This window comes from Thermobia domestica, chromosome 8 (genome assembly GCF_964235325.1).
Source record: "Thermobia domestica chromosome 8, izTheDome1.hap1.1, whole genome shotgun sequence".
Taxonomy (NCBI): Eukaryota; Metazoa; Arthropoda; class Insecta; order Zygentoma; family Lepismatidae; genus Thermobia; species Thermobia domestica.
The window spans coordinates 81146906-81168721 of NC_137461.1; positions in this window are offsets into that span (position 1 = coordinate 81146906).

Genomic DNA, 21816 nt, shown 5'->3' on the forward strand with positions numbered 1-21816 from the left:
TGTGTAGTTTCCGAGAAATCGAGAAAATAACAATATTTTTTATAAACCCCAAAATTTATACTGTTCGATATCCATGCAACCGATTAAGGTGAAACTGAAGTTGAAGTAGTCTAAACAGTAAATCAAGCTTTTCAGTATGACACTTGCAAGACAACAGTAAACAGTATGGTTTAAAAGATACACTCCAAAATTGTGGTGATTAAATCTTAAAAGTTTAACTTTTGTTCTAACTATCTAATATTGCTCAAATATAAGATATATATTTTAAATCAGTGGACGATTTCATACTGAACAAAATGATATGCTTATAGATAAATTATGATGCGTCGTTTATGAGGAAGACGAAAAAATAACAATGAATTTTATGGCACTAAACCTTGTACCGTTCGCTGCTAATCTGATATACTTCATAGTTTGTATTCTGCTGGAATAGATTTTTAAATTCACTTATCTACTGTACACTAAAAATATAAACTATTAACTAGCAAATTCTATCTATTGTTTGATTTCTCTTAATCAGACCTGAAAAAGATTTTTTTACACTTTTCCGACCGAGTGTCCTAACTAGTAGGGATTCTAGGGTTGGCCCGAAGAGTATTTCTCCGTTTGGGCTCAACCTGGGTTAATATTTTCGCACCCCCATGGGGAAAGTTTTTGAAATCATCACTGATTTTAATAATAGCCCATACTCCTAGCAGTGAAACTATAATAATGACCCACGTATTACTTCTAAAAAATGATTAATTTAAAAGAATTCATCAAATAAAACAGATAAGAAATGATTGTAGAAAATTTAGAGTTTGCACAAAATCATAAGGTACTTCGATGTTTTGAAAAGAGCAATGACTATATAAGAAAAAAAAAACGATTATCTCCAAAAACTGAGAATTTACCAGCACACCAATCATTGAAGTTGCCACTTTGCTTACGGAACATATGAAATCCCGGATTAAATCAAATCGGTAGATGGGGGAAAGTTTAAAAATTCTACTAATAAATACGGTAGCTCCAGTATAATACGCGAAAGTTGACAACCATAAGTTAAGTGGACTTCTGAAAAGAGGAGTGGACAATTAAATCCTGACCATCCAGTTGGTAGTTAGACTTCTTTCTAACTACACAATTATGGTTCTAACCTACAAAAGTAGCAAAGATACTAAGATGGCAAACGTATCCTTTACCATATTCCCAAAACAAAAGCAGCCAAGTTACAGAGACGACAAATGTAATATGTTTCATTGCAATTATTTCCCAAAACAAAAGTACCAAAGTTACAGAGATAGCCAACGTAATATGTTTCTTTGCAATTCCCAAAACAACAGTAATCATGTTACAAAGCTGGCAACGTATCGTATTTTATTACATTTCCTAAACAGAGGTAGTAAACGTAATATGTTTTATTCTATTTCCCAAAACAAAACTAGGCAAGCTACAAAGATGGCAACGTAACATGTTTTATTACATTTCCCAAAACGATAGTAGAGAAGCTACAGAGGTGGCAAACGTAATATGTTTTATTACATTTCCCAAAACAATACTAGAAAAGCTATAGAAATAGCAAGCGTATTATGTTTTATTGTATTTCCCAATACAAAAGTAGTCAAGTTACAAAGATGGCAACATAACATGTTTAATTACATTTCATAAAACAATATTGGGAAAGCTACAGAGGTGGCAAACGTTTTATTGCATTTCCCGAACAGAAGGAGTAAAGTTACAAAGATGGCACACGTACCATATTTTATAACATTACGCAGAACAAAAGTAGCAGTTACAGAAATGGCAAACGTAGCAAGTTTTATTACATTTACAACCAGTGACCACAAGAACAGCCAGGATTGTCCCGAAATTTTAAGCTATGAAAGGAAAAACTCAAACCAACCAACTCTACTTTAATAAGAGTGTTTTAAAGAATTTAACCTTCCGCCATCAAGCTACCACAGGGGTAACAATATTGGCAATACTTTGTCTAGTGGTTCTCTATATCTCGCCAGTTGGCAACACTCAGATTCTCTCTCTTAGGGCGATGGAAGGTCTTCTTCACTCTCTTCTGCTATTGATGTGTGTGTGTGTGTGTTCTTTTAAGTGAATGCTCGTGTATTGCATCAATATCAACAATTCATTGATGACTTAATTTACGGTTGCTATGACAACCATTTTCCCAGGTTTTTCAATATATATATGGATGCATGTGTCTTTCTTTCTTCCTCTCTCTCCCTCCCTCTTGTTCGTTGCTGCTTCCGAAATGAATATTCACGAGTTATTATACACGAAGGAATAGAGAATAAGAAAGGGAAAAGAAAGAAAGAAAAATAGAAAATGGGGGAGAAACCGCCAACCCACCACCCCTTTCCATCCCCTACTAGCTGAAAAGTTTGAAAGTCAATCTTGAATATTGATGGAATGCTAGTGTAATTTCTGAAATGGTAAGTAACAAGTAGAAAGCTGAAAGTGATTAGAAACAAAAGGGATCGAGGAAAGAGACACAGCCGAAGAGAGAAAGATAGAAAGCAAGAGAGAGAGAGAGAGAGAGAGAGAGAGAGAGAGATTGAAAAGGAGTCCTATAGCAGCAGATGAAGACTGGAAGATGGTGTTAGTAGTAGAATCGAAGAAAATGATTTTACCATCGAAACGGGATCTTCCATCAAAAAGGTTTTTGTTGCAACAGTAGCACCAAGCGGTTGCAAGGCTTTTGCAGACGAAGTTGAAGTTACTAGAAGAAGAGAAGGAAGAAAGATGAGCGAACGATATTGGAATGAGAAGGATTTTGCTTAATGACACAAGAATTTTGCCATCTGATGCCAATACATTTCTCTCTCTCTCTCTCTAGTGTAACTTTGACGCAAAATATGTCGTCTTCCTTTCTATATGCATCTATTAAGATAATTGTGTGGGCGACGAACGAAATACTAGTGCCATGTATATTTCTATAGATACAAGACCTTCCAACAGATTAAATTTCTTTCACTCTCAAACAGTTCCACATGGAATCGGATCTTTGTGTGATATAGTATCAGTACATACATAACATTTAAGGCGTTTTCTAGATTAAATTGCAGTAACAATCATTATTGTAGAGTTTAGGATACTTCATGAAAAGCTCAAAGATGTCAGATCATCAAAAGAAATAGTGACTTCGTGAAGTAGGGAGCGGACAGTTCGTCAAACTGTCACCTCCTCAAACGGTCACATCGTCAAAAGAAACGATCACTTCTATAGTGACCAATTGTTTTGACGATATAACTATTTTTAGCTTTCGACAAAGTGGCCGTTTGACGAACTGTCTGTTCTATGTATTGACTAAGTCATCGTTTTTTGGACGATATAACCGCTTTGAGCTTTTGACGAGTGACCGACTGATGAAGACTCTGGTGGTACCCTTATCAATATCATCTTCATTAAGACTGTGACGCCACCTGTTGTAAATTTAAACAAGTTCACTCCATTATAGTACTCGACTAATTTCTTTATTTTATTCATGAACTACATCCTATTCGATATCGTTTATCAATTCTAATCTTCTTCCTCATGCTCTTTCATTTCTACTTAATATCTAAGATTCTCGAATAATGTTCTAATCTATTTCCTTATCTCTTTATAATTTTTCCCGTACTGTTCTTCTCATCCAACTTTCGCTAATACTTTTCTCAATGATTGTTCTTTCGTTTCACTTAGGTAGTTAAATTTCTCCATTCTTTGTCATATTTATATTTCGGGTACTTTCGTTTGTTTATCTATCGATCTTTCATACCATTCACGGTCCTGATTTTTTATAATGCAATACTCCAAACATAACATTTCATGACTCTTCCCTCGAAACTCGTTGCTCAGCTACCCCAAAAATAATGAATGAATATGATTTAACGGGGAGCAAGTCATCAGGAAGGTTATTTGCCCCGTGACAATAAGGACAATGGTTGACACGTGCCGCACGTTAAAAATTTAAAATAAAACTTTAAAAAAATGTAGTTAAAATACAAAATTAGATATTAAAACAAACAAATAAATAATAAAAATTAAAAACGAAAGTCGTAAAAATGCTGAAATAATATGTATGATCCAACAAGTAAGTGTTAGAATAGGGGAGGAAATGACAGAGGAGTCTGCAATTGGAAGCGGAGTTCGACAGAGAGACGTCTCTTACCGACATTATTTAAAATCTACCTAGAAGAGATAGTGAAAATAATGAAGAAGACATTTCAGTAGGAGATAGAATGATTAGGCAGATGATACGGCGCCTATTGCGGAATCTGAGAAAAAAAATAAATAACATATTAGAAATCTGGATCCTGGTTCAGCTGCACCATTTGTGATATTGCACGATATGGCCCATGGACCATAAATTCGGTTATGGAAAATATAAATGGTACCCCCTTTCCTTGATGCCCTAAACGCTATTACTTCGTTTAATTGTTAATCCACCCTTGAGTCCGTGGAATGAATTTTGGATGGCTGTGACACCACTTAAATATATTTTATAAAAGATATAAGTAAGGCCATGGACACCCTGTACTACGTTGTGTGCTTATAACACAAATAAAGGTTTGTAATTCAGTTGTTGTTAATACTGATTCTACCTCTCAACTATTATTACGAAGCAGATACCAATTTTAGGGTTCGTACCTTGCCTTAAAAATAAAAAGGGGGTCCGCAACTCTGAAGTAACTGTTCTAAGGAATTGCTTAATAATGCATCTGAGAAGAAATTATACATTTAATGAAAATGTGGTATAAGGTAAAAGAGAGGAGAAAAGAAAAATGTATTGCAGTTAATGAACGGAATTATTAAAGAAGAAAGGAAAAGATCAGTTTGTGACAATAACACAATTAATTGGGTAACTGATCTATCAGTAACAAGTGGCAATCATGATACAAACACACAGAAAAGTAATACGTGTAAAGCGATTAAAAGCAACACTTCGAAAGATGTGTGTGAAGAGACGTTAAGAGGCGTAATCACTGCGAAATTAAAATACCGCTCATTTTACAGTAATTATATGATATCTTCAAATAGATAAAAGACAATCAAAATGTGGAACAAGAGCGCCCTAGACAATATTATTTTGCTTGAGGTATCGTTATTACGAGTCACCAGTAGCGTTCCGTTTGCAGCCATTTAGAAACGCAAAAATAAATGCGCTTCTATCTGGCTGGAAATCGAAAGCAGATAAGTGAGTTGTGATAACGGTATCTCAGGTAAAATAATATTATTTAGAGAGCTCTTGTTCCACTTTTCGATTATCTTTTACCTATTTGAAGACATTACATAATTACTGTAAAATTAGCGGTATTTTAATTTCGCCGTGATGAGGCCTCGTAATAAATTAGCTCAATAACGAAAACGCAGTAAAAAAAAAAAAATGTTGACAAAAGCGCAACAGATAAGAGTAATTTCTTCACAAAGTTTGTCCAGCATTTTGCGTTGCATCCCATTGTTTCCCACGATTAAAGAGACATCTTTTTAGCACACATGAAAAAAAGTTTGCTTTTATTTACTTTGAAAGAAGTTAATCGAATATTTTAATAGTTTAATTTAATAGCAGCGGCTTTTTGCCTTTTACGAGCAGCAACTTGTATAAATAGAATTATTTAATGATTACCAATGCAATGTAAACAATATATACTCACTTTTTTTTTTTTGCTCCCAAACACTCTCCTCTGAGCGCAAACATGAGTGTTAATTGAAACCACACAGAGATTATTTGAAATTCTAATATGTGATCTATTGACTAATCAATTCCACCGCAAGCAACATTGGTGCTCTATTTATTTAACAACAAAACAAACATCTATGCTATAAAATACGAATAAATCTATTTGATAAATTCATGCATTAAAAATGAAAGCTCTCTCTTTTTTATTTTAAAAGAAGTATCAGCACGTGAAATTTTAGCGCACCCTGGCTATTAGTGCGTATTTCATATAGTATATTGTACAGACGTACGTTATTCGTATTAGGTGTGTGTTTATATAGTATTTATTAATCCGCTCATCACGTTTTCATTTGATAAGCTTTTCCAACTTGTTGAATAAATATACTAAAATATTTTTTCAGCAGCATATAGAGGCAAGTGCAAGTTTCTTAGCCAGTAACGGTTCTTGAGAGTAGTTACATCGCTAAAAACTATTTTTTTTATTGCTTCAAACTACGGAAAGAACACTTATGGAACGTATTCCTTCTTGAAACAACAATTAGCACATTCAAAAATCCTTCTTCCCTTAGTTTGTACCGATAAAATTTATTTTTTACCGATGTAACTTCTCTAAAAAGGTTTCACTGTTCTTATCACTATGTTCTTCGAAAAGTAATATATAAACTCAAAATTATTTTCTAACAACACCAGATATTCAACGAACGTCCATGATTAAGATTTATTGTATATATGGTGTACCGAGAATTTTCAATATTTTTTTTAAAGTTCAATTATAATTATAGAGCTACTTAATTTTCAATCATCTCTCATTATTGCTATTATTATTTGTCTGAGTGTCCTATCTGAAAGCAGGTTCTAGACCATTTATCTAATACCTAGAGGAAAAATCTAAACCACTTAACCAGAGATAGAGTAGCTAGTTCAATTCCCCTGTAGTTCAAAATAGTATATAGGAAATCGGAGGTTCGGAAGCTGGAATGAAGGATTTTACTGAATACTAGAATTATGAATACTATGTAAACAAAGAGGATGCATAATTTAAATAAATTAACTTAATCCACCAATTACTTTGAAGAATTCGAAATATATATATATATTACAGTTCAAACAAATACGTTATTCTTTTGACATTTAACAACATACACTATATAAGCTCCTTAAAATTATTTCTCTTTTCAGTTAATCGAGTTAACCGATGCCCATACCTGCGCAGACGTCGATTTTCCCCATTCAGGAAACGTTCTCCACGCTTATTGAGGTAACTAAGTTAAGCGGGTTTGACGCCTGTCCTATTTAGCTGGACAAAGAAGCTCCATTCACTGGATGCCCCGTTTAAAGGTGTTACACGAAGTAACGAGCGGCGAGAGAAAGTGTGTGGGGGCGAAAGGGGATGGGTTGGGGATAGAGACAGCGGAAGGAGGCAAAAGGGCCCTCTCTCTAAAACATAGTTACAAACGCTTCAATTACCCAGGGTTTTTGTTCTCGCTTTTGTGAATCTGTTATGCTTGTTACGAAAAAAAAATGCATGTATAGAGAAAACGGTACTACACACTCCTCTTGTTAATTCTACATGCTTCCACGAATCGTACAAAACGTGTCTTCTGTGTGCTCTATGTACTCCTCCCCCCAACCCCCAGAACACATTAGAATCTACAGGAGCATTGTTAGATAAGGAAAAAGACAACGGAATTAATTGTTAAAAAAAGAAAAGATATCTAATTGGTTACCAAAAAAGGGTAATACGTGCTTTATAACCATATGCGAAGAAAACATAAAAAAATTAAAAAGCTAAGTTGATTTAAAACAGAGTGTGGACTCAAAGGAAGAAATGGTATGGATTCTTTTTACTGGCAGACTTTTTTACAAAGTAGCCTATTTGATCTGATTGCTAATTGAAACTAAATTTACAGCAAAAGAATTGAATATATATATACGGCAACTTTGTATATATGTAATTTGTAAGTTCACTGCACACAAGTGGAATTAAAAACACCTTTATCTATATAACTAAAATGAGAAATGGATGTTGTGTTTTTTTTTTTTTTTTTTTTAAAAGGAAAAGTCAGGATATATATGTAGTTCAAGATGGTCATTTTGTTCCACGTATTGACTCGATGATTTCTTTGTTTCATTTGTATGAAGTTGCAAATGGCCATTCTCTCCCCAAAAGACGGTCATTTTCACCCACAAAAAAAGAAGAAAGAAAGTCTTAAAGGTCATTTCCTCCCAAATGAGGTCTTGTCATCCGATTCGGGTTGATCAACCTACTTTGTTAAGAAGGTTCTGAAAATAAACTTCTGAGCTTTTATTCTAGGGAACTTGGAATTTAAAAAGAACAATAAAAGACGGACTTCAGGTTATGAAGCAACATCCTGAATATTTAAACAGTCTTTTAATAACATAACCTGAATGTCAGTGATATCGCCATGAACACGTTTTGTGTCGATCCGACTATACATTTAGAATGAAAATAGCTATCATTAAACGAAACTAAATTAAGAATTAGCATTCTTTATGTAGCCAGTTTTTTTTCTTCGATATCATTACATGTAAGACGATGGGGTTGCCAAAACACATATTATTGTGGTGTATCTCTAAAATGATAAAAGTTATCGGAGAATGAATTCAGTATGTTTAAAATTTCAACATCATGAAGTATCTGTCAGTGGCATAACCTGGAACACAGTTTTGCTTCGAGATTAAGTAGGTCGATAATTAGGGAATGAGTACGCTCCTTCCTCGATTAAAAAAAAAAAAAAAAAAAAATGCTTCACAAGAGTTTCGCAAAGAAATTTTCTGAATGTTAGCAAGCATAATGTATGTTTAGTTTGAAATAAAATTGTTATTGCTATCATTTGGAGTTGAAATTATTGAAAGAAAAAGGGTGAATTCATTGCTCTTTGTGATAGTATGTTAATCATACCCACAAATATCATGAAATGATCCATATAGTTTTTTTCAGCTTTCCATTGAGACCAGTTGCTAAAGGATGAAATCAGTGAGCGGCAAGGGTGAAATTTATATCAAATTAAAGATCATGTTGTAGAGTAACTTAAAAAAGAACTTTTTTCGAGTAGCAAGAAATGTGTTTTCTTGGATATATATATATATTCAACCTAATATTCAACATAGAATTATAAAATGACACAACGAAAACATAAAGCAAGTCAACATACAGTTCAGTTTGTAAGTACTTTTGTTTCCCACATTGCAAACCGGGTTCGTAACTTACGAATAGAATAAAAACATCTTGCGAGACACTTGACTAGAATTATTTCTAAATCAGAAATGTTCGAAATCTCCGTTAATGTTTGAAGTAGAATATGTTCACCTGATTTCTAGTAGTACTCTATCGTAAGATTAAGTAACAACAATGAATTTGATGGAATTCACAAAGTCCTGATTTCTGTTTCGAATGTAGATAAAAAAAAATTCAATTATGGATTCCACTCTGGGTCAGAGATTCGGGGACGTTTCAATTTGCACATACACATATTGGGCTAATTATGGAGGTATAAGACTATGTTCACCCTGTACATACTAGTAGTGGGCACAAAAACCGGTTTTACGTTTTTCATTTTTTTTTAGGAAAACCGCAACAGATTTTTGAAAATTAAAAAAAGACTGTTTTTCACCGAAACCAATTTCAGTTTTCTCCAAAACCGGTTCAATTTTTCATCGGATAAGGTTTCGGTTTTCTTCAAAACCAGTTCCGTTTTCTTCTCCAAAATTGGTTCTATTTCTGACCAGAATAGTGTTTCATTGTTCTCCGGAAACCGATTCCGTTTCCACAGAAATAGTTTTATGTGTTTTCAAAAAGTTTTCACCGAAACTAGTTTCGGTGAAAAAAACGAACCGGTTTTGAAGAAAACCGAAACCGGCTTGGGTGAAAAATCGAACTGTTTTTGGAGAAAGCCGAACCGGTTTTGGGGAAAACCGAAATGTCGCTTTTTCGTATTTCGATTTTTCTAGAAACAGGTTTCCGGTTTTACAAAAACTGGTTTTGCCCATCCCTAGTAGATTCATGTTCACTTAATTCCCTTTTCCCGAGTTCACTGGTGGCTAAGCGATTAGTGTAGGCGCCATTGATGTGGAAGACCCGGGTTCAATTTTCGACAGGAGCTCACATGATTCGATTCTCTCGCTAAGCTGTAGGTCCACGACTTACATAGTCTCGCTGCTGAAAGGGACGTTAAACTAAAAATCAAATTAAACCAAATCAAATTCCCTTTTTTCTTACCTTCTGAATATTCTTCGCTTTTGCTCACGATGTCATATCGTTATATAAGGTTTCGCTTCTTTTAACACCAAACCATCAATACAATACATCTTCTTACCTGTCAGTGAGCAGAAGTAACACTTATGTTCATTCATTGTTCCCTCATTGTAACTTCCTTCCTATCTACAACATTCTACTTCTAGGAAGAGAATTTCTTTTTTTCCAATCATAAAATATTGTATGCCTAGTCTTCGTTTCTAAATGAAGATAATACATGCGATTTTCCACTCGCTCACGGATGATGATGATGGAACGTTCAGCAAATATGAAAGCTTCTTTTTCTCTCTTTCTTCTTCATCTTCTTCTTGAGCTACCCATGAATCAGACTTCGATTACAATATTCTTCTTCATCATCATCTTTTTCTTCTTTCTTAATTTTTCCTTTTATTCTACATCTCTATTTATTCTTCCTTGCACATACTATACAAGCATTGGCCAGTTTTCATCTCTTCGTCTGCTACCACTACTACTACGTTATACGAAGATGAAGCCCCAAAAAAAAATTAAGAATTAAAACCCGAAATCATGATAGATCGGGCAAGATACCAATAAAAACCCCTGTCACTGAATTACTAAGGCAGGTAGTGTAATAACAGCCTGCTACTAGGAGTTGACGCCATCTTCGTGACGTCATGTGACAGAAGAAGATCGATGTGACGTCAAAGTACTGACAACTCATGATAGATGCCTGTAATTAAAAGCGACCAGCTACTACTTTTTTTTTCGGTCAGTAATCAAAAAGAGTCTACTACAATCCTTTATATAGTATATATATAGATTTTCATCTTGATAGCCATCTGAACAATGTTAGAAAAGGGAAGTAACATTTTTCTTCTGAAATTAACCCTTTTTGTTTCGGCCACCCCCATACTAATAACAACATCCCTACTTATTTTGTTTATTTTTCTTTCTTTCAGACGTTCGCATATGTAACCCATTGCGATCAAATTTTCTTTACTTTTTTCCCCCTTTCTTCTGGAGAAATTTAGTAAACTAGCAATTAACACTTCCAGTTTAGTCTTGACCTTTCACATTTTGTAAAGAAAATCAAAGATGGTTTGTGCAACATTACTTCGTGATCTGATCCTGAAGATCGGAGAAAAAATGATGAAGCCGAAGAAGATTAATTTTACACATGTCAATAACGTGTCTTGGACTTATAAACCTGCTCATGATACGGTCATGGTTACGGTTCTTCACTCAGACTTAGATATACATAGCTAAGAGAATTTTCAAGTTCATGAACTGGATTTTTATTTATTTATTTGTTTGTTTTAAATTTATCAATAAAGTCACTGGTAAAACAAACTAAATTTCGTACTGAAATTTATAAAAGAAAAAAGATAGTCTTTACTTTCGAAAATTTGATATGTTACAAGTTAACAATCATTAACCATTAAATCATTAAGTTTTACGTCCTACGATTATGCTGGTTAGCTAAAGGAGACAGTGATGATAAGAAATGAATGAAATGGTGGAATGAAGAAATTGGAAGGAGCGGGAGAACTCCGAGAAAACCCACGCGCATGGTGTTTGTCCGCCACAAAGCTCACTTGGCGCGAGCTGGGATCGAACTGAGGACCCCGTGCACCATACCACTGAGCAACCACGGCCCCATATTCATTAACGTTCCGTTGATTATCAACTACACATTATGGCATGACGTTACAAGAAAACTGTATCTTCTTCACATTATGGCTTGACGTTTCGATGGAAATCTGTCATCTTGACTTAGGTTGTGATACAAAACTTCGAAGACTTTTATCTTTTTCGAGTTATTTGTACAATGTATCGAAAACATTGTGTCTTCTGCTATCTAGGACATGACATTTCGGAATTTTTTTTCAGGTTATGAATAATGTTTCGAAAAAGGTTATTTGGTTCTTTCTATTTCACATCATGCAAACGTGTGTCCATCGATCTTCACACATTTTGGTCCACATAACGTATGTAAGTTCTCTTAGCCATGTGTGAGTAATTTCAAAATATTATGGGAGAGTAGGAACTCAAAAGGGGGGGTATGAGGAAAGGAAAGGTCAGACCCTGACGGATATGGAACCACGCACAGAAATATATATTTTTTCTTAATACAACAATAGCAGTGATAGAAAAATGTAACAAGCTCTGGTAGAAAGGCATTATGATCGTATATGTTTTAGAGAACTCTTTTGTTATCTATATTACAAGGACAAATGTGTATCTAAGGTTTTAAAATAGAAACAACCGCCATTTTAAAAATTTATTGCGGCAAAACCTCAGTTTTATTTAGGTAGAAATGTTCAGAATATGTATTTCAAAATGCCCTCTTTCAAAAAGAATTGTAAAAATTGGTAGTATTTTGGTTATTTTATTACTCTATGAATTAGAAATGTGCCACTAATTTGAATTTTGGCCTAAGGCAGATGAACATTTTGCGGACGTAAGTTTGTTTTCGACTTCCAATCTGTAAGTTCGATAGTTTAATTGGAACATTATTCTTGTGCTACAAAATTGTAGCAAGGGTCGGCACTTCTCTTATTCCTGTTACTTTTGTTAGTACAATAGGTCAGGAAACCATTGTTAGTGCATTTTGAACTATAGCTGTTTATCTACAACAGCTGACAACGTGATTGATCACCTGAGATTCAAAATTAAATACAATCAGAATTGGCGTTTACATAATGTGACCTACATTTTTGGTAATATTCAGACTTTTGCTGTTATATGCAATAACTTACGTCATGACTCCATTTGTGTATCACTAGCCATTGATAAAGCTGCAAATTATATTGATTCTCATACTAATATTATTTTTATTCATATATCTCAGATGGAACTGGTCATTTCAAAAAGAGAGTACCAATTGTATGGATTAGAAAGAATGCTCATTTCATTATACATGGGCTTTTTACTGCCTGTGGTCATGGTAAAGGTCCGTGTTACGGTTTATGGTACCTAATGAAAGCACTACACAACTACAGGCAATTTTCAAAGTCCAACTAACCCTATTAAAGATTATGCATCATTTATATGTATTGTTAGGAAAATGCAGCCTTATATTCAGTTAGTGTACCTTGCTGCGCATAACCTTCCAAATGATATACGGAAAATTATGATGTATGAAATAATTTTAGATCCGTGATTGGAATTCAGTTTTGCTACATATGAACAGCAATCAACCAAAGATTGAAATACTATGAGACATGACATGAAGATCATCGCGACAATATGTACTTATGGGAAGATTCAAGGAACCGAACTGTATGTGTATTTCAAACTTTGCATTTGGTAATTTTATTACATTTATACATGACTTGAAGTGGTGGGTTGCGTAAATTTTGCTCTTTCTTATGAGAATCAGGATTGTCTTGTTAGTTTTATGCAGCCACATGAACCCTGCAATGGATTCAGATGGTCAGAGAAAATAGATATCAGTTGTATGTTCTTGGACATTTTTTTTCGGTCAGGTATATGTATCAGCACCGCTTTTCCACCCTGATATAGTTGGTAACTTTACGAAGTCAGATGTCGAACAGGTTACATTCTTTTGTTATTAAAAACGTAAGCTTTAGTGTAATTTCCTCCTGACTAAGTTTATAAGTGTAGAGAAAATATGTAAGTCATATAGTGAACTTAAACTTGAATTAAACACACTCTTAATTTTCTTTAATATAAAAACTTTTTGTGCATTTGTCTATGTAAATGTCTCACGTCTGCACCATATTCATGCTACAATAGGCCAAATGAACTTTAATAACATGCCATATTTCCAAGTGTTATAGTATTAAAATAACCAAAACACTACCGATTTTTATAATTTAGTTTTTTTTAAAAAAAAAAAAAAGCCTCTTGAAATACATATTCTGAAAATTTGGATACAAATCACACTGGGATTTTATCGTAATACATTTTCAAAATTGCGGTTGTATTTATTTAAAAACCTTAGATAGACATTTTTCCTTTCAATATAGATAGTCAAAGAGTTCTCTAAAATGTGTACGAACATGCGGCCTTTCCAACAGAAGTTGTTCCACTTTTCTATTTCTGCTATTATTGTTTATATTAACAAATAGACATTTTAATGTGTGGTTGCATGCCCGTCAGGGGCTGACACTGCCCCTCTTTGTACCTTCCCTTCGAGCATCTACTTTTCCAAAATATTTTGGAATTACTCATATATGACTCAGAAGAGTTACGTAGTATGTTAAGCCGACCAGAATCAGTGATGGTCACCTGACACCATTATGCACTTACAATTTCCATGATTTGAAATATGAAGAATCATCATCTTCGGGTAGTAACAGGTGTCCTAAAGAAGATACCATAAGCTTGGTAAGTTTTGGCTACATCAAGGTTAAGTATCGTGTGCTCATGAAAAGCACTATATCCAAAATTATATTATAGCTTGTCTAGTTTATTCACACAATCCATTTAATATTCTTTCAACAAGAGCTAGTAGTATGTATATAGAATACCACCTTGATATGGAGATTGTAACGAGATTTCAAAGAGAAAAAACACATGTAATGTATAAATGTAAGTAGACTATATTGAAATCTAGGGCTATCCGCCGATAAAAAAGGAAATAATAAAAAAAAATCTTATTTAACTAAACCGTATATTCTATATAATTAATAGCTGATAAAGAATAACATAAAAGGATAAAGTAAGGGATTTTATTGGACCTATTATCACGGAATATAATGAATGGCTGATAAAGAATAACATAAAAGGATAAAGTAAGGGATTTTATTGGACCTATAATCACGGAATATAATGAATGACTGATAAAGAATAACATAAAAGGATAAAGTAAGGGATTTTATTCAACCTATTATCACGGAATTCTTTTCGAAGTTGATAAGATGTCAGGGGGGAACTTCAGGCAGAAATGTTAACTCTGCTGAACATTTGAGATTCAACTGAAAGGTCACTGAGAGGTAGCTTGCCAACAAGGAAGAGAAGCCAGTTTAAAAAGAACGTGCACTTCCTAATGTCTTTCTCAGGCTGGTTACACCAAGGCTATGACTAAGTAGTCTTCATCATGACCTAAGCTTTCCTAAAAATCAACATACACAGCTTCGTCTGTCATTTAATGATTACATTATTGTTCACTGAGTATATAAAAAAAAGTTGTGTTAGATGCAGCTACATCATCCAGTATTACTTTTGCCTTCACATATCTTTATTTGAGTTCGTGTGTGAAAATGATCACTGACTTCAAGATCTGTTGTTCAAGCAGAAATAGGGAAGACCATTAATTCGGCAAGCTTGAGAATATTTTTAAAAAAATGACCAAAAATCTAGTCACTCAACTCTTCAGAACAGACATTCCAGATTTTTTCTTGTTGACCAAGACTTGTGCAACGAGGGTTGCGGTGGCTCAGTGGTACAGTACTTACCCCTGGGTGTGGGGTCCATAATTCGGTCCCAGCTCGTGTCAAGTGAATTTTGTGGTGGACAAACACCGTGTGTGTAGCTTTTGTCGGAGTTCTCCCATTTCCTTCCATTTATTTCATTCCACCATTTCATCCATTACCACTATCATCATCTTCCTTAGCTTTGGTGTATTATCGTGAGATTTAAACGCAAAATTTCATTTCATTTCAAGACTCGTACACACAATTAAGTATATAACAATATAGACTGCTGACAGAAAAAAAATAGCATTTTCTTTTCCTGGTGCTAATGTGAACAACTGCTCTATAACGTTTAGTGACTACTTCTATTAGATCTCACGTTTTCATCTTTTTGAGTAAGTTCTGGATTCGATCCTGATTCGGAATTTAACGTTGAAATGTAGGCTCACGCTTTTTACATAGTTTTTCAGTAGAAAGTAGATATGGAAATTTTGCAATCGGGGCACACTCGGAAATCAGCAAACTGAGGCTCATTATCCCCAATAGGGGTAACACTCCCTAATCACAATGAGGCTCAAACTAGCCCAGACTGGCACTCGATTGGGCTAAGGCTTGCTATCCTCAATGAGGCTCTCTCTCATTGATGTTCACGCTTACTAACCTCACTGAGTCTCGCGTTTGCTCGTGCTCGCGCTCACTAATCTTGTTGGAGCTGTACTCAGACTCTGGTTTGCACTCACTAACCTTGTTGGGGCTGTACTCCGACTCTGGTTCGCACTCACTAACATTGTTGAGGCTCGCGCTTACTTGTACTTAGACTCTGGTTCGCTCTCGATAACCTCATTGGGGCTCGCGCTTACTTATACTCAGACTCTTGTTCACACTCACTATCCTCGTTGGGGCTGTACTCAGACTCTGGTTCGCACTCACTAACCTTGTTGGGCTTGCGCTTGCCTGTACTCAGACTCTGGTTCGCGCTCACTAACCTCGTTGGAACTCGTACTTACTTGTACTGAGAATTATTTGCGCTCACTAACCTTGTTGGTGCTCGTGCTTACTTGTATTCAGAATTTGGTTCGCGCTCACTAACCTCGTTGGGGCTCGCGCTTACTCGTACTCAGACTCTGGCTTGATGTATACTCAAATGACTCGTACTCACATGTATTTGGACGAATTGATTAACCTCGAGGCTGAGGCTGATATGCACTTTTTTCTGTAAACATTAGGAGGTAAAAATAGACCATCTGTAAGATGTTCTGAGAATAATGTCATCTCTATCAGAGTGATTTATCAAGCTAGTATTATTTGATTCGAAGGCAAAAATAAAGTGACAGAAAAAGAACCCTCCCTTACCATACACTCTAAAATTGTAAGTATATTGAAACACATGTCAAAATGAACACATACGTACGCATAAAGTAGACGAGCTATAAGGATAAGATTGAAAATGAAATAGCATTTAAAAAAAAAAAAAAAAAAGATCTCGATATCGTGAACGAAGAAGTGGGTAGAAAATTCAAAAGAAAAAAATGAAAAAAAAAACGAATCCAAGAAAATGGACGGGTAGAGGTAGTGGAATAGACATTGGATAGAAAGAACGGGGTAATTTTCTGTTGCGAATGAAACTAATCCGATACCCGCTCATGTCGTTTTCTTTTCTGTTTCTTGATATCTTCTCCCTCTGCCAGGAGAAGGAAGGGGGGCAAGTAGAGAGGGAAATAAGGGTAACCTAACGGGGGAGAGAATTTAAAGAAAACGACATGAGAACGCTGAGAAGAAAAAGAGAAACTAAGAGAATAAGGGGAAGACGTTAGGAAGAAGTTGGGGCAAACGGAAAATTGGTAAGAAAGATATCGTACAAGAAATCACGACGTTTGCCTGAACGAAGCATTTCTCCTTATTCCTTCTTCTTTGGGGACCGATCGTTTCCATTTCTATTGTCATTCTTTCTCTAAAGGTTGTCTAGTGCAAATTGGAACTGACAAATTCTTTTACTGGGCGACGGTAATAGGTTTTTGGAATCGGGTTCGTTTCTTCGTCTTCCTCCAATCTCTCCTTCTTCTTTTTCTCTTTCGGTGCCTTCTTTGGCAATATTCTTCCAAGTGAAAAAAAAACTTTCTTTTTCATTCTTTCCCCGTCAGTTTTGGAATGTAGCTATAGATGCAAGACATATTCCAAAAAATAAGAACTAAAACATGTGCCGCACAAAAACATAAAGAAATTGGCTATAATCTAATTTTATAGAATGTTCAACAAACAGACAATGACGTAATGTACTATATACGTATAAAAAAATGAATTCAAACTAATGATCCCAGCTCGAACTTAAATGAAATAGAAACAACAAAACAAAAGTCAAAATACAAGTGTTAATATTAATAGAGACAAATTATTGTATTGTGTTGTATTTGTAAATTTGTTTGGATAATCCATTTAAATTCAAAGTTTTTTTTTTTAAAAAAAACTCTTAATTAATAAAAGTCAAGTTCTGTCTCAAAATTCTTGAGAAAAAGTGGGTCAAGATCAACAACACGCTTTCGTGAATTCTGTTATAACAAAAATTTTAGGAAAGATTTAAAAATGTATCAAAAGATAGCAATGTTGGCCAATAATTAGTTTTTGGATCAGGGGCCACAATTTTTTTAAACGGTCCCTAAATCGAGTTTTCGTATTTTCTACAGAATAAGCATATCACACTGAGTTAAGTAATAGTTTGAGTTTGGCTACACTATATGTTGTTCTCTAGATATAAGGCCCACTAGAAAATTTTTGATTGAAATATATTGGATCTTGGATCAGGGGCCACAAAATTTTTGAACGGCCACTAAATCAAGTTTTCGTATTTTCTACGGAATAAGCACTCCATACTGAGATAAGTGACAGTTTGGGTTTGGCTACACTGTATGTAGTTCTCCAGATATAAAGCACACAAGAAAATTTGTGGTTGAAATTTATTGGACATTTTGATCCAATAAGTATTCAATGATTGATTTCTAAATAATAATAATATCTGAAAGATTAAATTGTTTCTTATAAAATCTACAAAACTCAAAAAGTCTGCATGGATCCCACTAACCAATTTTGTGCTTGGCTTACAATTCTGTTATCTAAAAATCAAAGTTGGCCTAAAGTTAAGTTAGGTAGTTTTATGTATTACGCCAAAATTAGGAAATAGAATATAGTGCACAGGTATATTTATTAGAAAATTTTGATAGCCAAAATCCTACTCATAATCATTAAGTAATGAGTGTTTAGAAAAACGTAAATATTCCAGACACAACTAGTGAGAAGTCATTTTATATGAGCTGTGAGGCATAGAGGAAGATATGGAAAGAAGCCAGCCAAGCAATTATTGTTGGCCTTTACAAACAGTCCTACTTAGGAGTATTAAAAATTGTACCATATTATTTGTTTACTAAAGAGGAAGCTTCAATGGCCCAGGTGCTTGTTTTGTTTTACATGCATACATTTCTCATCACTCCCGGAAAATATACGAATTACCACGAACCCTCTCAAAGCAAGTTTCTCATTTAAGAGCGTCATCGATTTCTTTTTTAAAAGAATCCTCCCTGCCTCAAAGTACCAAGTCTCTCACAAGTTGTATGTGGTACTTTTTTCAGAAATCAACAATATATTTTAAAAAATATTTAGTAATTATGAACTAAATATTTCAACTTCTACTTTACCTGTGGGTATACGTGTGCGCTATATATTATTAAGTAATTTTGGTGTAGCAAAGTAACCCAACTTAGCATTAAAACAAGGCTTACTTTTAGATACCAAAAACGCTAAAGAAAGAGAAGGGTTATGAAGGAATATTGTATGAAAGGATACGCTACTTTTTATTTTTATACTACGCTCCTCGTATACTTTATATCAGTGGTTCTCAACCTAATTCCTATTACGACCCCCATTTTATCACATCCTCTTGCCAATGACCCCCATTATAATTTCTGGTTTGTAATAAGCTTGTGTGGGATTTTTAATATACCTATTGCGGAGATTTGACGATATCCATATATTCCTATAATAGCAGAATCCATTTCTTGTATGTAGTAGAAACAGTAACTTCTCTAAAAGCGAATGGATTAAAACCAAATTTGGTCAGTTCATTCATATTACAAATATCGAATCCAATCCGTCATACTGTTTCAAAATGGACGCCGTTTGAAAATTTTTAAACTTCATAACTCCCGTAATTCTGAGTCATATGATTAAAAAAAAAACAAAGTGATTTCTAATTTTGGTTTAAAAACTTGGACAGTTGCTAAAAAAAAAAGTTGAATATTTTAAATGACTTGATAATTTGCGTCACGAAGATTGAGCCGGACATTGCTGCACCAGTGAAATCACACCATGCTCAGGTATCTAATTAGCTTTCAATTTTAATTGTATTTCAATATGCAAGTTTTGTTGCATTTGTATTTTTCTGATATTTCAATATGCAGTTCTCATTAGTTTCATATCGTACCGTTTTCATTTAAATTGATTTTTAATCAGCTTTGCACCTGTTGAAAATGTTTAGTACATTTATTTTTTGTTGTTCTTAACAGTATATATAAATATAAAAATACGCCTATCAGAACAAAATTCAAAATAATATTTAAAAATATTGTCCGGCATTAGATTCTAATTATGTTTATCTCTTCCTCTTATCTTCGCGACCCCCACGTTCAGAAACCCTGCTTTAGACGATCTATCAACTAAGAAGTAAGATTACCTGGTCCAATAATAATAATAATAATAATAATAATAATAATAATAATAATAATAATAATAATAATAATAATAATAATAATAATAATAATAATAATAATAATAATAATAATGTCGGAAACGAAACCTACTAACAATACGCTGTCTAAATGCGCTGCTCTTCAACTCTGACCGTGATCTCTTTCGGCCATATTCTAGGATTGCTGGCAATCCTGGGTCTTGTTTTAAAGAATTTCCATCATTGGACAGATCGGAAGAACCTTCATGCTGCAATTCTCCACAGTATACCTTGTCATTGTCGTTTCATCATTGAAAGAAAAATCCCATTCAGAACAACACAAGACATGACACATTGAGATGATAATGACATTTCCCAATGGACATAAATATATATAAAATTCAGTTATAAACGAACAAACGGTAGGAAATAAGCTCTGGGGACACATCCTATGTGACGTGATGTTCTGAGTGGCTCTGAGGGAAAATCATTCATTTCGTTTTGTTATCTTTCAACCAGAAACAAACAACGAAAATTCCCTTCTGACAATAGACACGACATGCAAACTTAGTTGCGAATCCATAGCTACAGACTATTTCCTGAGAATAGCATTTTTTTTTTTTTACCTTGAATGTAAAGGAAATCAATTTTTGCATTGAAAGCGAAAAGTCTTTACACGGTAAGGAGCAGCTTTACCGATCATAATCTTAGATTGGATTATATAACTTAAGCCATCTGAGACATCTAAGTTACTATCTAGATCGATGTTTTTTTTATTCAAAAGTAAGTTATCATCATTGTTATATAGTTGCCCATAAGATAAGACGATACGAAAAATAAGGTAGTTTCATCTGGTCTTGTATTTGTAGGTCTCGTATCGATTCTAAAAGAATTACTTCTCGTGTCATTTTGTAAATTTGTGTACAAAATTTGACTTATTTTTTTTTTCTTAATTTCATCTAGAAGTTATCAGAATGCTTCCGCGTCATGAGTGGTTCACGAACGGTGTGATATTACATAATTTAAATCATACCTATTATTGGAATGTATTGTGTAATTACTTGCGTATCTTTAAATATTGAAGTGTCGTACAATCACTTCACCAATGTAACACAAAAGAACGTTTGATATTTAAGATTTGGGTGAACTAATGTTTTTTTACGAGACTCGAGAAATGTTTCGTCTCGTCTCGAAAACTGTCTCGAAAATGAGACGAGAAATGTCATGTTTCTCATCTTGTCTCGAATTTGAAAATGTATTTTCTCATCTTGTGGCTAACACTATATAGCACGCATCTTCATAACATATTTTGGAACCCTAATTATTAGATTTCCAAAGTACGATATACATAAATGGCGGGAGTCTTATAGAACGGGTTTCTCCGTCCGTCCGTCCGTCCGTCCTTATGTTGAGAGGTGTCAGAGCGAAAACAGTAAGAGATATCGAGATGCAAGTTTTTCTAATCGATTCAGCGTCCCAAGAATAGATTATATCTCCTCCGTTAATTCTTTCTCCAAGACGGAAGTAGTTCAAATTAACTATTACCGGTTTAAACATTTATCGCCAAAGAACAAAAATGGTAATAGATAGCGTCGATACGTTTTCTGCAATCGATTCAGGTTCTCAAGAGAACATATCGTCACGACCTGCAATACTGTATCGAAACCGGAAGTAGTTGATTTGTGCTACTACTTCTGGTTTCAATACTGATTTCCGTAGACCAAAAACAGTAAAAGATATCAAAATGTGGTATTTTGCAATCGATTCAGCGTCTCAAGAATGGGTTCCTTCTTCTCCGTTAACCTCTACTCAAACCGCAAGTGGTTCCAGT